At 38.0% G+C, this 18,287-nt stretch overlaps 1 protein-coding gene across 12 annotated transcripts in view; it reads left to right on the forward strand.

Moving 5' to 3' along the window:
- The window catches only part of LOC145983989 (latrophilin Cirl-like), a 310,072-nt gene that overhangs the window by 187,634 nt on the left and 104,151 nt on the right, over positions 1-18,287 (forward strand). The window contains exon 1 of one of the 12 annotated variants that reach the window (XM_083117245.1): positions 9,759-10,485. The exons of 9 other annotated variants lie outside the window; for them this stretch is intronic. The gene's annotated coding sequence lies outside the window, so the exon portion shown is untranslated. 2 more of the 12 variants (XM_083117244.1, XM_083117247.1) reach the window with 2 other exon arrangements.

The following is an 18,287-nucleotide window of genomic DNA, read 5'->3' on the forward strand; positions in this document are numbered from 1 at the left end:
GATCATAGCACTAAGAAATAAAAAGCCACTCCCCACTGACGAACATATACCAGTTCGTAGCTGACAATGTGAAAGTCATGTTACTGTCGGTGGAGTGAGGTGGAGAAATGAGGAGGGGCTTTGCCTTTGAAAGGACACACCTCATGGATTATATAAAAGATATTGCTTCTTACAAGGGAACTTATTTCTTGTGGTATGTTTCTAGGCATAATAGTCCCACACGGGTACAGCGATGTTCCTGAGCCATGGGCCTCGTAGACATTTAAAAGTCATCAGCCCAAGTAAAATTTATTGGAACATCGCGCAACCTATTGTTGGCCGGCCATATTCTGAAAGCCGGTTTCATATGGGCACGCTTTTAATGTTGGGTCAGCGACATGCTTCCTGTCCTATTACCATAGGCTATCGTCAATATCTCCGATTGTATTACAGAGCGGGGAGAAAAATATTTGTATTGTTTGGTGATTACTATCATATAAAAATGGCAAATTGAGTATCATTCAGAAACACACGAGTAGAAGTTTTATTCAACTACGTATTATAATTTGACGAAAATTTAGAGGTTACCATTCTTAGCCGAGGTCGCTGCAGTTCAAATGTATCATATTCAGTGGCGGCGATTAGGAGGGGCAAAGGGGGCAGTTTCTCTCACTTATTGCAATTATTAGACCCCGCATTATGAACTCTTAATGGTAAGCCTTCTCTACCAAGAAAAACAAACTGTCCTTGCCCCTCCCTCCTCCTAGTTTTGGCACCCAATCGCCGAAACTGACCATGTGCAATGCTTAATTTGAATACTTGCTTCAATTTATTTTAAGGAATGCCAGTCAACTGACAATTGACAAAAAAGGTGTGCTCCCATTGATGCATACATATTAATAGGGTGTCCGGATTGGACCTTTAACATTACAAAAAAGCATAATTTTGCAGAGAAACACAATTTTTTTTACTAAAATTTACATTTTGGTAGAAAAACTCGTGCGTTATTATGTCCCAGCAACAGCACTTCACACAACCTCGATATGAGCCCCCCTGTGGCAGAGCAGATGTCGAACCGATATTCCAATTCCGTCCAGGTATTCACTATAGCATTTGAGGGGTCACATTGTTAATCGCCTGACGAATTCTTTTACGCAGATCTTCTAAGTTCTCGACAGGCATACTGTAGATTTTGTCCTTGATGAACCCCCAAAAGAAAAAGTCTAGGGGGGGAGGGGGGAGAAAGATCTGGCGAGCGTGGAGGCCAAGCAAGTGGTTTAGATCCTCTTCCTATCCATCTTCTAGGAAAATGGTCATCGAGAAATTCTCGTACAATGATAGCAAAATGTGCCGGGGCTTCGTCTTGTTGGAAAATGATTTCTGGAGGCATTTGAGGCAAAGCATGTCTAAATAATTCGTTCCTCTCACTGTTTCTTCAGCAAAGAAGAACGGTGCTATTAACTTCTCTTTCATTAACCCACACCATACATTAACTTTTGGCGAGTCTCTCATAATTTCACGAAACTCATGAGGATTGTCACTTCCCCAAATACCGCAATTATGCTTGTTAACTTTGCCGCACGTGTGGAATGTAGCTTCATCAGAAAAGCACACCTTGTCAAGAAAAGCATTGTTGTTGTCAATTTCCGTTAACATTTTGCCCGAAAACGTCTGTATTTTAGGTTTATCATCAGGATAAATTCGTTGATGTAACTGGATCTTGTACGCCCGTAGACGTAATCTTTTGTGCACAACATCATGGATAGTAGACCGAGGAATATTGAGCTCTAAACTTGCACGTCTTATTGATTTTCTTGGACTTCTTGTGAATGCAGTGCGAATCACTTCAGTGCTTTCCTCTGATACCTTCCGCTTCGCGTACTTCCCGCTCACCGCCACAACACTTCAAGTTTCTCTTAGTTGTTTATCCCACTTAACAATACTCACATAGGAAGGAACTTTGTCGTGACGTTGAAGATTGAATTTACGCCGAAAAGCACGTTGAACAAGCTTCACAGATTTGTTTTCTGCCAGTGAAAGAACGCAGAACACTTTCTGCTGAACCGTCCAGTCGGCCATCTTGGAATATATACGTTGCACGTGCATGCGCATCACGTCAACTCGAAGTACTGGCGATTCTCGCAAATGGCCATAGTTGCCAGTCCCATACAAACAATAAGTTTCATTTGAAATTGAATGTAACTAAAGTTATACTGTTTTGTAATGTTAAAGGTCTAAGCCGGACACCTTGTATTTTTGTAAGCAGCATGCCAAGCTTTATTTTAATGAAGGACAGCACATTTTGTTGAAAAGCCTGTGAAATAAACCAAGGCTAGCTTACTTAAACTCTCTTAAGATACTTTTTGAACCCGATTCAGTATAATATTTGAATATAATGTTAATATTTTCCCCTTGTTTGTGTTACATATTTGTCAGTCAAATGAAGTAGAAAGAACACACTTTCTAAATGAAACACAACGAGAGCGAATCACCGATTAAAGCTAAGACACGCACTGTTTTCTTTTCCCATGCTGGAAAGTGTATTGTATCAACGCAATAAACGCTTCTAATGAAAAAGAGCCTGACATGTGATAGGATTTAAAACTGACAGCTGCTATTAAACTAAAGGTAATTGCTACTTGGTTCAGTATTCAGATAGGAATTATCGTAGATTTATTTCTCATAGTTGCTCTCCCAGGAACATTATAGGGTGATTTCTACAGTTTTATCCAACCCTCTTCTCTTGCCTAATTTCTGTATTTTTCGTCCTTTTTCTGCCACTTTTGGCGACGATGAGAATGAGTGATAATTTGATGAAACTGATGAATGGACAGTTACAATAACACCCATGCCCAGACCGGGACTCGATCCAGGAACTTCGGTGGCGAGACCGAAAGTCAACCACTTATCACGCTCGGTCACCGAGCCACCCCTCTTCTCTTGAAATTATGTGTAATTCACGTGCATATGCGTCTTACCGTAGCTTGGAAGTGATTGCAGGCGAGAATTAAGGATGCAGCTTGAATGGTTGTGTACGTGAGTAAGTGTCGTTGATTGAAGAGGGAGGAAAAGTCACATGAAAGTTTCTAAATTAATGCACGTATTTAATTTATTAATATATCTGTATTTGTACTCATTTACTGTGAATGCTCGCAGAATGAAATGTATACTTTCGTATGTGATTCTCGAGCCTGTAACAGTAGCGTACGCAGAATTTCGTCAAGGGGGGGGTTATTTCTAAAACTTTCTCCAAATTCACATTACCTTTGATTTATTATACTTTAATTAAATAATAATAATCACAATTAATGAATAATAATTATAGTTAATTAATTAGCTGAATTACTACTAATAATACTACTAATACCACTACTACTATTATGTAGTAGAGCTGCATAAATATACCATTTATGAAAACAATAGAAAGAAATTACTTTCTAATCATTCAATTTTTATCAAATCCTGGGAGCATTTTTTTGTTTTTGTTTTTTGTCTGGTCAAGGAGGTGAGACATTTTAAGGGTGAAGAAAATCCATAAAACAAGAAAATATATTAAAATAAATTGAAATAATTAAAGTATGGAACTCATCCAAGAAGCTGCGGTGGTCTGGTCGGTAGAGCATCTCACAATTACGCGGGAGATCCGGATTCGATTCCCGAAATTGGTTGGAATTTTTCCGGCTTCTTCCCCGCATAAATGCCCCCGATAATTCACATCTGGATTGTCTCACTGTTCTTACCAACAAAACATTTTCCGATAGTTAAGCTTATTGTCGTTTGAATAATTGTCTAGTCAACAAGGTGAGACATTTTAAAGAGAGACATTCAAACGTGCTGCGGTAAATAATACAATGGGAAGGCAGACTGGTGACTGTATTCTTGTCCGCCTAGCCTTTGTCTATACATTAGCCTCTAACAACGAACCAAGAACTTTCTTTAGTTAATTCTCATTGTTCACACAAAAAAAAATACATGTTCGTTGAACACTGGCGTACGTAGAGGCATGGTCGATGGTTAGACGCACATACTTTTAGTAAATAAAAAAGCAAAATTTCAGTATAAAAACAGAGTCAATTTCGGGTTCAAAAGCTGTAAATAAAATGAAATTTCGCTGTTATAGCGGTATAAAAGCGGTATATAAAATTACATTTTGGTTTTAAAAATGTGAATATAATCCCGATTTAAAAACTGCACTATTACACAAAATAAACATATCCCTTCTAATAGCACATTAAATCATTACCAGAATATTAAGTTTAGGGTAACTTCGGTGAATAACGCCAACAATTGGTCATTTTGTTCTATAACTCATACATTTTTATTGTTAGGAACATGAAACTTACATGTTTAGGAGAATGAACTTTCCTCTATTGTGTAATAATAAAATATGGATTGCACTGTTATAAGGAAAGCAATAAAATACGAAATTCTGTGTTAATGCAAAATGGCGTTATTTCCAGACCTGTCGGGTAATAACGCCATGTTCTTAATTACAAGTAAAACATTCACATTATCTTAATTACAAATAAAACATTCACATTTTCTTTACTAAACTGTACTAGGAAAAATAATTACTGTAGTAAGTTATTAGAAAAAGCATGTCTTTTTTTGTCTTTTCGCGATACCCAGTCCCTCAAAGTTCTGCGAGGAATTTGGAACAAACGTGCAGCACATGCTATCTTCATTCCATGTTTGACGGCTGCCATAGCTTGCCTAAAGTCATCTACTGACCATTTGGCCTGTATATTTCTACATTTTCTCACCATCTGAAAGAGGAAATTAATCGGGAATAAATATCTGTACGCCTCGAAAGTAACTGAGCAAGGATAAACCTAGTTTCGAAATCAACATTTCCTTAAATTTGAGTTTGATTTGAGTGGCGTTATTCCCCGACACGATGATGGCGTTATTTCCCGAAACAACAGATTGCAGTTTAACCAACTGTTCTAAACTTACGACACCGACCATGAAAACCGTACACACATAATTCTCTTACGTAATAAACGTATTGTGTACGTACAACATTGTTAACATTTAAAATCTAATCCTACAATAGAAAAACACTCATCTTTGTCGGCGTGATGAAAATGTGGACCCTTTTTCCTCAAAAGGCAACTCAAACGTCTACACTGTTCAAAGTGTTTCTCTTAAATGAAGGATCGACAATGGCATCCGTTCTTATCAGCAATGCTACCAGGCACCATTGTTTATCGCAAGACGGTGAGTCACCCCTTAACTTTACATGCGTCCATGCTTTCAGAGTTGAAACTTTGAAATGGCGTTGTTTCCCGCCTGGCGTTATTCACCGAAGTTACCCTATTCCTGTATAGAGGAGTCCATTTTTGCTTTTCAAATATTTACAGCAAAATTAATCAATTTTCCGTGAATTGCATAACACACAGGATACTTCAGGCTTCAGAAAGTGTCGCGTAGGTATATAAACGGTAAATTTCGTGTTTAAGAGTCTATTTCGCATTTTGCAGTTCATTTCGCATCATTTCGTGACAAAACAGGGTAGGAAAATGCCCCTCACACCTTTCAGAAACCTTAAAAATTAACATTGCAATGTGTTGTTTCAAATTTCGTTTTCTTTTTTGTCAAAAACGAAATATGCATGCCTCTACCGATGATGTTACAGCCCCTACCAAAATTTTGAGAAAATCAGAATTTTCAAATAAAAATCCGTTGAGAACTTTAAAAAATCAAAATGTGTAAATACGAAACCTCTTTTAAAGTGAGTCCCGATTACCATTTTTGTCTTTGAATACAATTTTAATACACTGAAAAGCTCCAAAAATACGAAATATTTTATTATGCATCCTGCCCTCCAAAACGAAGCCGTGTGTTATCCACATTTACTATACCGGCCCCTCCCCGCCAAAAAAAAACTGCGTACGCCAGAGTATTGAACATTGTTGCAACTGAAATACAAAACATTTTATTTCTCTTTTAAATCATAGTTACCCTCATATTTCACTTTCAAGAACTTGTGCAAGGCATCACTCTGAAAGACGCGTGTGCTTGGAATGCTGTGCTTTTCTCCATGCTACATGGAAATAATAATTCAAATTATTATTATTATTATTAGTGGTAGTAGTAGTAGTAGTAGATGTAGTAATAGTAATAGTATTGTCCCAGATCTTTGACTGTGGTAAATTGGCCATTTAAATTTTTTCCACAGCATTTTTCATAATATTTCACAAGCTCAAGGGGGGGGGGGTTTAAACCCCGTAACCCCCCCCTTGCGTACGCCACTGGCCTGTAACAATAGTTGTTGCTTTCTATTTCCGTTGCTATACCTGGTTTTGATCTATCATTGTTGAATTACATTTTATCACTATGTGGTCATATTTTCCTTTTCGTCGTGGATGCTCTTGTAAGTTTTAACCACAAACTGAGTAATAAAGACTATATTCTTGTCACTTAAACATTCATCCTGAAGATATAGATATTACTGTAACTGAAATTATTCGTATCATGAATATCAACTATACTCTACCACAACCGCAATTTAGATATGTGAATCAAGTGATCTGCCTGTACAATTAGAGGATTAACTTAATTGTCGCGAGTACTAATTTTACTTCTCTTCCTAGTAGTGTTTAACTAGCAGCAAATTAGTAATGGGGGTCCATCAGAGAAGCTTCAATGAGAAAAGGCCTCTAATAAAATGCGAGCTTATCGGAAATAAAGAAGACCCGTGGAACTATTGACACAGAAAAAAAATTAGGAAGAACGGTAGGCAGTCGAGCTATCTGGAATCACTGATTATCCGTGGCGATAGGGGGAGGGGAGGGGGAGGCTGACGACTCACCAAAGAGAAGGAAAGAACGAACGGCCGAGCAGAGCGACAGAGAGATGAGTAGAATGTCTTTTTGTAGTTAATTCTTCTTCATCAGTTTTAACGAATGCAGCAAATTCTGGGCGTAGTGAGTCAGTCCTCTTTCCGCGTAGAACGTGTGTCCCAAGGAATTCTCAGTTTTAGGTTGGTTAAATTCTTTGATGGGTTGCCAAGACGTTTTCCGTTTAGTTTCTGATTGTCTTTTGTATGATTTATTCTTTCCTCTCTTTTCCATATCATTGTCTTCATCGTGAAGCAAATGGATGATTCCCTTCCAAAATATACAATTTTCAACATTTCTCGTTACAATGTTAATATTACGAGTATGAATGCTATTATTTCGAGCAAATGACTAAGCGAATAAAAACACGCTGCGGAAGCAAGTCTTGGGTACGGCATAACTTGATTTTCCATCCTCTGCATGATAATTAGTGTTGCTCACAAGACGAGACTTTGGCCTGTCTCGTCTCGAAAATATTCGTTTGTCTCGGGACACATGATCAATCTCGTCTCGTCTCGAATTTTTAAAAGCCTGTCCCGTCTCGTCCCGTGGGCAACACTAATGATAATTGAAGTCGACCTCCGTGGTGGATTGCTTAGCACAGTGCGCTAAAATGCCAAAGGTCCCGGGTTCGAATCCCGGCCTTGGCATGGTTTCTCTTCATCATTCATCATCATCTTCGCGAATAGCCGAAAGTGGCAGAAAAGCGCAGCCAAGTATTTTTCCAAAATTCCTCTCCTTTCGAAAAAACGCTACAATATTCCAAATTCTTAATAATTACATCCGTTTAGAATTCCTTCTAGAGCATTCATATGAATTTTCATGTGGCTTGCTTTCGTTGTTGTCTAGATATTCGCAATAGTTTCGTTTCATGGCCATGTAAGCCTATTTGTCATCACAGATATCTAGATAGCAGCGAAAGTAATAATGTATAATATGTGGTTTGAAGACATATGTCTAGAGAGGGCTGAATTATTAGTTGCTTCGCTTGGTTAACGGATTTGTATCCAATTTCATGGGTAAGACGAACAGAAAACTGATCCACTGGTTCGGATTCCACTTTAAACTGTAGGCCCAGTCCCGGTTAGGTTATCTAAGCATAACATATGCTCAAAACAAAGTTTGTTTGTAGTGGAGAAAGTAAAGCAGGGTATAAGTTCACTGTTGTCATCCATAATTACTGAAGCAATTTTTACCTGATGCCTGATCCACAAGTTAGAACTGTCAATCAAACCAGTTTCCCACCCACAATATTCACTTCAACTATTAGTACCAGTGAAAGAAATTTAAATTCTTCAAATGCAAGGAGAAATGTATGAACGTCACCCACTTGCAAATATATTGTGTGGAAATCCCATATTTTGCTTGCCTTAGTTCTGCAAAATGAGGCATGTGGAAAGGAACAATTAATAACGTGTGAGAAGGGGTGAAATAACTTCTGTGAAAAATTTTAGTAAATCTCTTTTGTCTAGAGTGGCACCAATTTCAACCACTTGTTCAGAACATATTATCTAACGTAGAACTCTTAAAATGCACGCGTCTGCTGTTTTTAAGGATGGTCGAAATTAAGAAAAGGGGTAAAGTAACAAGAAAAAGTAGTAAAGGTTGGAATTAAGAGCGCAGGTGATAAAAAGGGGATGAGAAATTACAAAAATTTTTAAGCAAGAAGATGAAAGTGAGGAAGCAAGAAATAAATGCATTCAAACTAATAAAATATGTAACAGACTTCCTTTTGATCTTGATGACAGTTCATCACTCGTCGCTTCAACTGACAAATATTTGAGCATTCTACAGTCAGAAGAATATTCCTCTTTAGGGTCTTACCAAGCAGCACATTGAAATTGTACAAATATCTTGAAAACAACCCTGCATTGTGTGTTGCTTCTTGATCTTTACAATTATTTTCCTTGTCTGCCAGAAAGGAATATGTTTAGACAGTGATAGTAACGAGCTGTTTCATGAATTTATTGTGTACAAACAGATAGCTAACAACGTAGATCTTGTTCGCGGCGTTAGTTCAAAGTGATTTGTGTTTTTATTAGAAAACAATAAGCTAATCGAGTGATATTATTAGCTAAATTGTCATTTAACATTAAATATGCCAGCCGCGCGAGATATTAGGTTAGGGTGGGGGTTCTTAAAATAACATCGGGTAAGTGAAAATATATTTTATGAAAATCCTGACTAGTTATTAATATTGAACTTACAGGCGAATCTCATATCGTTATTTATATATTTTTGATGAGTTTTCAAATATATGTAGGGTCTCCCCGATAGCATAGTTGAATGTCGTTGCTTTGTAATCAAGGGGTCCCGAGTTCGATACCTGGTTGAAGCATATAGTGATTCCTAGACTACTATAAACTGTAGGTCAAGTCCCGATTAGCCTATATGTGCATCAAGTGGACTCAAATAAACTCAATTGTGTGTACTATTTCAATATTCTAAACGGTAAGTCACAAAGCCAGAGAGCATATATTTATTAACCGAACGGAGTGATGAAAGCGAAAACAGATAGGAAATATCAAATAAACAATAAATATACCATCGTTTTTGCCCCTCGCTCATTTAATTTTAATGTAGTATTTTTTCCCCTCTAAGTATAGCGATGTGTCAAAAGACGTCTTGTCCAATTACCAATAATTGGTTGCGTGTGGTTCGCTAGCTGGGAAAGCTTGACCATGTAATCTAAATGAACGTGTGTGGCTCTCGCTTGTGTTGCTGTTGTCTCCGCGGCGGTTCATGCAGCTAACGGCGTGGAATGGCCCCTTGTTCAGCGTACCGCTACGCTGGGTTGCATTGTTCGTGTAACTGAGTATTTGGCAACACTGCACGAGGAGTTTACGGCAAGCAGGAAAGGCTGCGCTGAGGACATCTATCGGTCGGCGCAGCAGACATGAAGTGGTCGAACAGGTCTCATTAAAATAACAGCGCCTGCCTAGGCTGCAGCCAGTTGAGAAGTTGCGTGTGTTCGAAGAGGAAGTACTGTCGCTGCCGGCACCAGAAAAGATTTCTCTCTTAGCAGTGGCTTTGTTGTTGAAAGTTATTACTGATTGGAAAATGTAACTTAAAAGTAACGCTGTGAGAGATAACTCATTTCTATGTACAGAGAACGCTAGTTCAAGTTGTGATGACGGTATATAAGTTAGTGCTCTTTGATGTTCAGTTCCTGTGGACAGTGTGCTTCGATTTACAGTGTGTGCTGAAGGCATATACTTTATTGTGAAAACACTTACACGTACTTTTCCGTAGCCAAAGTGAGAGGGAAAAACTAAACGTTGTGTTATTTTGAAGTGTTCTGCAAGTTACTGTCGAAAAACAAAGAATATTGAAGTGAATTTTTCTTTCCCGCTGCGGAGGGTGGTGAGATGTGAAACTAGGGAAGTTGGGCTTGGTGTGTGACTCTGCCTTGGCGAGGGACGGCTACACAGACCAAGCCAAGCCGCAGCTTTGCACGGAAATTATCGCGAAGATTCTGTGTGTAAGAAGAACACTTTCAAACAGTTTATATTTTTCCCTTGTTTACTGCCTCTCGCCGCCGTTTCGCCAGGGGGTCTGTACACCCGGATTGGCCGGCCGATGGAGTCACCATCGCGCGAGGCAAAAGCTCGGCGAGGATGACCACGTCAAGAACTTGGTTCTTCTTTATTCTGTGAATGTGTAGGTAGGCTTATGAAAATTCGAAAGTTTTGTGAATGTTGTGTGTTGTGCGTGTATGTGATGTAGCCGCATGACCAGCACATTAGAATGTTTATAATGCGAATTTGATTTCCATCACAGCCAGTAGATGCTAAGTGGTAAGTGTTTCCATGTTTAGCATTTCTTATTGTAGTTTCCACACGCAGACCTGCACCTCTTTTGCATGTAGTAGAACTGTCTGCTAACATAAACTTCAAACTTGTACGACATATGAACATGTTTAGTGTCATTCGAAAGTAACATCTGCGCTTCGGATTATATTTGATCATGAAATGTGTTAGGACCGATATCGCTTGTCGGAGAGAATTAAATGGTGGTATGTGTCAACTAAAGCTGGCCTCTTGAAGCAGTATTTTTCTTTTCGTCGAGTTCCGTGGTATAGTCGTTAAAGTAGCTCGATCCGAAACCCAGAACACTGGGCGGATATTCGGATAAAGCGTGGGTGTCTGGATTTTTGTACTCAGTCCATTTCACGAACAACGTTGTGCCCAGATTTACCAACCTTACAAACTATCGTAATACGTGGTAACTATGTGCTGATTTATATATTTACTTACATGTGGCTATTGATTCATACTTTAAATTGTTTATTGGTGAATCGTAGTTGAATTCCGTGATACCGAATAAACGCGATGAAACAAATATTCAAAATGTTTACGACCGCTTAACCATAGATGCACTAAATATACCTACGCGTCGCAAGAATATTTAAATTTACAAGACTGTTGAAAATATTATTTGAAAATAGCTGGAAACTTATGGTTATGAATGATGGCTACGGAAGTTTGAAGATATCAGCCGTAAGTCAGAATAATATAAGAGTGGAATATATGGCTTCTGTTAGTTTTGGTTCGGGATTAGATCCAAAGAATTATAAATGTAGTTGTAGTTGCGGTACAGTGCCAGGGCGTCGGGTTCTTCTTTAGTGTAGAGGACGCGCTTCGTTTTATCGGCAATCGCCTCAACCGACATCGACTGGGTTCGGCAGCCGCGGGACGCCTTTCCGAGATCGGTCGGCAGATCTGTTTTCAAGAAAAATTCTCATCTTCTCTTCATCATTGCGTGTTGTGTAGTTTTCATTTGGTTGGAAATAATCATCTGCTCCTTTTTAATGGGCTGAAGTATGAATTAGTCTCTCTTTTTTTTCTTTGTTTACCCTAAACTGTATGATTTTGTAACTTAACTTTTAATTTACGGGCCACCGCGCTTCTATGTAAAGTTTTGTATTTTTGTATGTGTGTTTTGAGAGTTGCCTGACACTTTTATTGAAGATGCGTGGTAGGATTTTGATAGACTCGGGCTTACATGAAATAATAATTGATGCCCCATGATCTTGAAATGGGCATATAGTATCAAGTTTTTGGACATAATTTATCATCTACAAACATCTTGTGCTTTCAAACAGCATGTTCGTGTCAACAAAAGTGAAATGATTTGTTCGCATGTCACAGCACACCATAACAGCAGCTTAGCAAGCACATATGTCACAAGTTGTGATCGTATACCGTAAGCTCATGTGAGTTGTGTAGACTCCCTTTTAGTAAGGCAAACAGTACTAGTATAACGTAATGTCAGAGTTAAAATAGTTTAGGAAATTGTCAAGTGACTCAAATCATAGTATAATGCAGAAGGGTTGACATGTAATAACGGATACTCCGTTTACTAATTCCACGTATAGAAATCAATGTGGAACGTGGAATGTCTTATGTATGCAAGGGGTAAAATGTAAAAAGTTGTTCTGTGCGACGAAAACTATACTCCTAGTATATACTTCAATATAATTTTTACCGACGGCTTGTAGATTGAAGAATTGTAGATTTTTGCGTAGGACGTTAATGTTTATGGATTTTTAAGTGTCAGGTAATCGCATAAAATATGTTGTTTTAAGAAACCAGTTTGTTATATTACGGAATAGTGTTTTATTTCTATGGAGTTTAGGGTAGATCAGATTAAGGTGTAATGTTTCTGACGTGTCTCAGCCTTTCCTACTTTCATCTCATCTTTTCTTTTGTAACGCTAAACTCTCTCCGTCTATGCCTAGTCATGTAGTTCGTCACATTTTTAATATCCTTATTATAAGGTGTGCAGCTGCAGCATTCAAAATACTTTTTCCGAGCACTGCAGTGGCACTTAATTCTGCATTTGCGTGAAAGCATAATACTCTCTACTTGTACTGTAGGAATTATTACTTATAAGATTGTTTAATTAATTGAATGCCTGGAATAGTTGAATATTTGGAATACTCTTAAAAATCGTGTACTCAGTTTTGTTATAGCAGTTGCACAATTGATTCCATTCTTTTTTTATATATACACATAAGCCATTTATTCTGGGGGTCGTATTTTCAACATACATAAGTATACCGCGGCGTGGATTGTTTGCCTTAAATTGCAGTTAACGTTCATAAAAACTTTGATTTGCCAACAAACACGGAGTAATGTTTGAAAGTGTCTATTATCCAAACAGCATTTCACAAGCTTCAAGAATGTAATATGGATGTATTTTAGAATTTTTTTCCTGCGATTATATTATTTCATTACATTGTTATTATTAGTTTTTTGTTACCTAGCCTCGTTTTTTCTTCCACTTTAGGGTAAACGCACCGATTACGAATCAATTAACACCCATGCATAGGCCGGGATTCGAACCCGGGATCTTCGGAGACGAAATCGAAAGTGGACTGCTTGACGCACCCGGCCACGTATTATTATGTGATATCCCGGTTAGTTATGATAACCGCATAACGTAAGAAAGCACTAGATTTGATTTCCGGTGAGAACATTTAATTTCTTGCTATTCCTGTCTGGTCCCGATTAGCCTTTGTGCACAGGTTTGATATTAAAGGCAGTTGACCAGAAGGCATATCATCGTTCCCGCTGTAATCCATGACCAAACGTTATTGCGATTACATTCTGGATTGAATTAAGCATACTGTGGACGACATGTAAAAATTTATTTCTTATTAACATTCAAAGAATATAACCTACACTATTTTTAGGTATGGTTCATTCTGATAGTTTCATCTCCTTCACATTCAGGGAAAAGTATCATTAATTAAACTAGAAGGAATATGCATCCTACAGGTTTTTTTTGCACAGAAAAATCTAGTTACGTAATAAATAGTTCACCTTTTTATATATATTCTCTGTAGTAGTTGTGAATGAATATTACTGTACGTGTATTATTTTATTTTTTCAAAGTACAGATATTTGTGATACCGTACGTTTTTATCTAGTAAAGGGTAAACAAAGAAAAATCAACTTTAGTTATTATGATTTTTTTGGGGGGGGAGAGGGGGTAGTTGAATAAGGTCAGTATAAAGCGCTGAGGCACGGTTTGTATTACAAGTAGAATGCAACAAAGAAGCCTGTTCTCCACACAAAGCATGTGTTTTGATATTTGATAGTCTTATCGCCAGTTTTATGTACAAGTAAGGCAAAGGACATTAAGCCAACTGGTGGATTACATATCTTGTTTCTGAAAATAGTTTCGTCCACTTCGTGTGTTGTGTAGGTTATGCTGGTACTTGCTGCATGATTGCATATTCGCGTGCTTAAGGGCTTCTGTATACACAAGAAAGCATATTTATCGCAGTTAACCCATCGTTTCTCGTGCATCTAGAGCGCAGGCCTCGGCGGGAAACCTTGTAACTCTATCGCACTACACTTGTTTCAGGGCAAAATCAGATTTTACTACAGCGAATTCTTTTCTCCTTTTAATATAAAAGTTCAGCGCATGTCGATCGGTATGTCCCTGAAATTTTACTAGTACTAAATTTATTCCCGCTTTTTAAGCAACGGTCAGTTGTAGCAGTTTGAAGTGTTTATATACGGGGGAAGCGTGTATTTTTTTTTACTTGTTTTCGCATGATTTATGATAATCGAAGTGTTCGTATGCGTAAAGCCACAAGAATGCTATGTTAGCAATGTGCATTATTATTTTATGATAAGTGGAAATCGACGTTTGCATGCTGCCAAATCCGTTTTACATTATTGTCGCGTATTTGTATTAAACATGGTGGTAGAACTGAATAGCTCTATGTCTGTGATATATTGTTGTTATTTATGTAAAATTGTGAACCAAATCTTTTATAAGTATAAAAGAGAGATCTGGATGTGGTCCTTTTCCAGTGCATGTTTTCACATTTCCAGATGTAATACATTTTCACTAAAAATTCTCATTGACTTTAAAAGTGTGTTTGTTCATATTTCTGACTTCGTGATCATTTTTTCATATCGTAAACGTATTTTGTGATGACCGTCTACTTTTGAGCTCTGATCTCGCATGGAGCAACAGTGGACTTCGATCCAAACTTTGGAATTTTTCTGAGATATCGCGATGTTTGCCGCTGTAATCTTTTGCGCCAGAGTCCAGATTTTCCAGATTCCGTTGGGATCTTGGGCGTCGACAGGAATTTTGGTTAGGGATCCGGGTCCATTATATCAAATTGTGTACTTTAGTCAATAATAACAATTTTTATTAGGAGTGTCTGACAAAACTATTTTTCTTAATTTCTTCAGAATTTAAGCAATGAGATATACTGCAAACATAATGGTTATCATAAAAAAAGAAAACCTTTCCCTCTCCCCAATCAAGGACAATCTTCGTAAATTTTGGTCACGAAGTTGACGTGTGGCACTTTCCATAAAAAAATTCAATTTTAGATTTTGGAAATAAATTTATTTCTTATGTAAGTGGTAGAATATGAACACATCAAGTTGTTCTTGGGATTCCGCATATTGCATTCTAATTTTGTTTTTCTCTGCTATTTTACGTCGCTTTTCCACCTCTTGGGTTCATCGCGGCGATCAAGTTGAACGATGAACCTCTGGTTTCGTAACGCGTCAGGCTGACCAGCCTCTACTTTTTAAGTTAACTGGGGTTTCCTTTCATTATTCTGCTGAAATACCAGCTAACTGAAATTAATTTATTCTATCGACTATCACAATTATATTTCTACAATGGTTGGGATAATGCCTTTAGTTTGCCGAGACAATAATAACTGTTTAAGTTGACTGTATATCAATGTTGCTAAGATGAGGTGATTGAACCAGGACCACGTCTAACCCCGAGGACTCCTGGCTACTCAGCGCGCAACGGAAACCACCGTGTCGTGGGTTCCGACGCCAAAGATGGAAGATAGATGTGCAGCTTGGGGAGAAATTAGATGGCTCTTTCGCTTCAGACTGTTAGCATTAAGAATGTGACCTTCTTCCGGCCGTTCTTGTAAGGTAACGGAACTTCTGCAACGCACAGCATCTCATGGCACCCGAGAACGGTACTCCCCATTTGAACTTTTCTGCCGCTTGTCATTTGTCCGTAAGAGAAACGATCATGGAAGTACAGTGGAGCGGCTCATTTACCGGTGTGAAAAAAATATATTCTTTTAAATGTTATTATCGACCGACTGGCAAACCAATTATGTATACATGGACACGAAACATTATAACTTCAGTGTCCTCTCATCTGGTAATATTTAAGGTTGTCTTTTAATTTGGAATATGGACTGGGACTGAGCATCAACTCCTAAATAGTCTATCGCCTAATGTAGTGGATCTTTGATATTCCAATACAAAATACTACAAAATTAAATGTTGGATTATATTTTTCCGCTGCAGAAATTTGCATGTGTCTCGTTGCAACTGTTTCTGGGTTTCAAATGCGGTTCTAATAATACAATGTTTAAGACATACACAGGCACGTCTAGAAATATATTTCGGGGGAGGGGTCAGAACCAAGTGTGTCACAAATTAATAATAGTAATATAAATGCTTAAATTAAAAATAATTACATTAAATTAAAATAATATTAATTAGCATATGCAAATTAATTAATATTGTATTGTTATTACATGAATAGGTAAAAAGATAGGCGCCACAATTTGTATAAAACAACTGTGCTGGCAAGGAAATTAATGTCAATTAAAGAACTGAATATTTTTTAAAAACAAAAATACTGTTAGATCAAGCTAACGAAAAGTAAAGTTCCTGATTAATATTTTATGCATAGCAGTGTGCATAAATCTTCTTTGTGGCTGTCCTTCAAGGCCATATGATCCCAATGTACTCCTTTCCTTCCATTAAGTTCATCGGAAATAAATAACCATCGATTATACAACAAATGCTAAACAATTATATTTTCATTATTTAATTTTTGTACTTGTTAAGAAGTTTGAACAAGTCAACAGCCAAAGCGTAATAAAGTATAGGGGGAAAATGTATTCTTTCGTTAATTTCACAGTTTCCGTATTATCTTCGTACACGATGAAACGTGGTTTTGTTGAGAAAGATGCTAGAAATCACCTTTGTATTCTTTAAAAAAAATATTGTTTGCCTTGCACTTTGCACAACATAATTGAATATTTATGCGAAACCTGTACTTTTTTTTTTTTTTTTTTCAAAAATGTGAATTTTGCTATTGCTACCTCGAAACCCATCGCATGGTTGAATTGTTACTGCCTATGCTTTATAATCTGCTGGTTCGTGTTTGTGGACTGCTTGCTGCTCGAGACCGCAAATTCTTAACACTAGCACAAAATTGCTGTTTTCTATCAAATCTGGTCAGAGCATTCCAAGTTTCGTTTTGTTTGTTCCCATTATTTATTGCAGTTGCGATTACCTCTGGAAGTTAAGTAATCGTCTTAAAAGTTACGTTACTATTGATAATTAGTATCAGTGAAGGGCACCTTTTCTCTGGAATACTACAACGCCAAATTATCAGTAGACAACATTCTCTCCTCGCGATTAGCCAAAGTGGCAGAAACGCTACGTTAAATGAACTAAAAGCAAATAACAGTATTCTGTATTTCTTGTTGTCTAACTCCTGCTGTAAGTAACCATCAAAGTTGATCTTTTCACACATTTTCATTATTCTCCAATCGTAAATGTTGTAAAGTGGAAGCAGAAGTCTATAGCATACACCAACTGTTCTTAACCTACGATTTACTATGGACCCACCGGGTTCGGATCCCACTTTAAACTGTAGGTCCAGTCCCGATTAGCCTTACTGTGCATAAAGTGGACTTAACACAACAAATCAACTAACTACGAACCCCCCTTTATCTATCTTTTGTTGTTGAAGTTCTTAAGTGCATTAAATATTTATATACATTTGCTCATCAAGGGTATTTATTAAAGTTACGCAATACAGTGTATTACAGTGATCATTTTATAATAATAACAATAATGCTGGACAGTGAATTATGGCCAATATTTACTTTAATGTTGCATTTCGCGTTCACCTACGGGCTTCCACGATGTCATAGTGATAACGCTTTTGCTTTGTGATCAAGGAATCCTGGGTTCGATCCTCGTTGGAGCCATACTGCACAACAATTTGGGTTCCACTTTAAAGTGTACAAGTCCCAATTAGTCTCTCTAAGCATAAAGTGGGTTTGGCACACCTTCAAGTATTCCCAGTTCTGACTACATTTACAAAAAAAAGGTAAAGTGTTCCCCTGTGCATAGCACCACGCCATGAAGGCGTATAGGGGGTGTGGGGGTAACGCCCCACACTTTCTTGATCCGGTCGTGAGTGAGGGTGATGTGATCAGCATCACGCCCCTGACCGCCTTTACCCCCCAGGGTTTCCCCCAGGTACCCATGTTATTCGACGCTGGGTGGGCGCCGGGGCCGCTTCCACCGTTAGAAAAGTTCCCGGATTTGAACCGGCCGGGGATCGAACCCGGGACCTTGAGCATGGTAGTCAGACGCGTTACCGACTGAGCCACCGCGGCCCAAACGGTTTGTATATTTATTTTAAGTTAAT

This window comes from Lepisma saccharinum, chromosome 2 (genome assembly GCF_977018435.1).
Source record: "Lepisma saccharinum chromosome 2, izLepSacc3.1, whole genome shotgun sequence".
In the NCBI taxonomy this organism is placed as follows: domain Eukaryota; kingdom Metazoa; phylum Arthropoda; class Insecta; order Zygentoma; family Lepismatidae; genus Lepisma; species Lepisma saccharinum.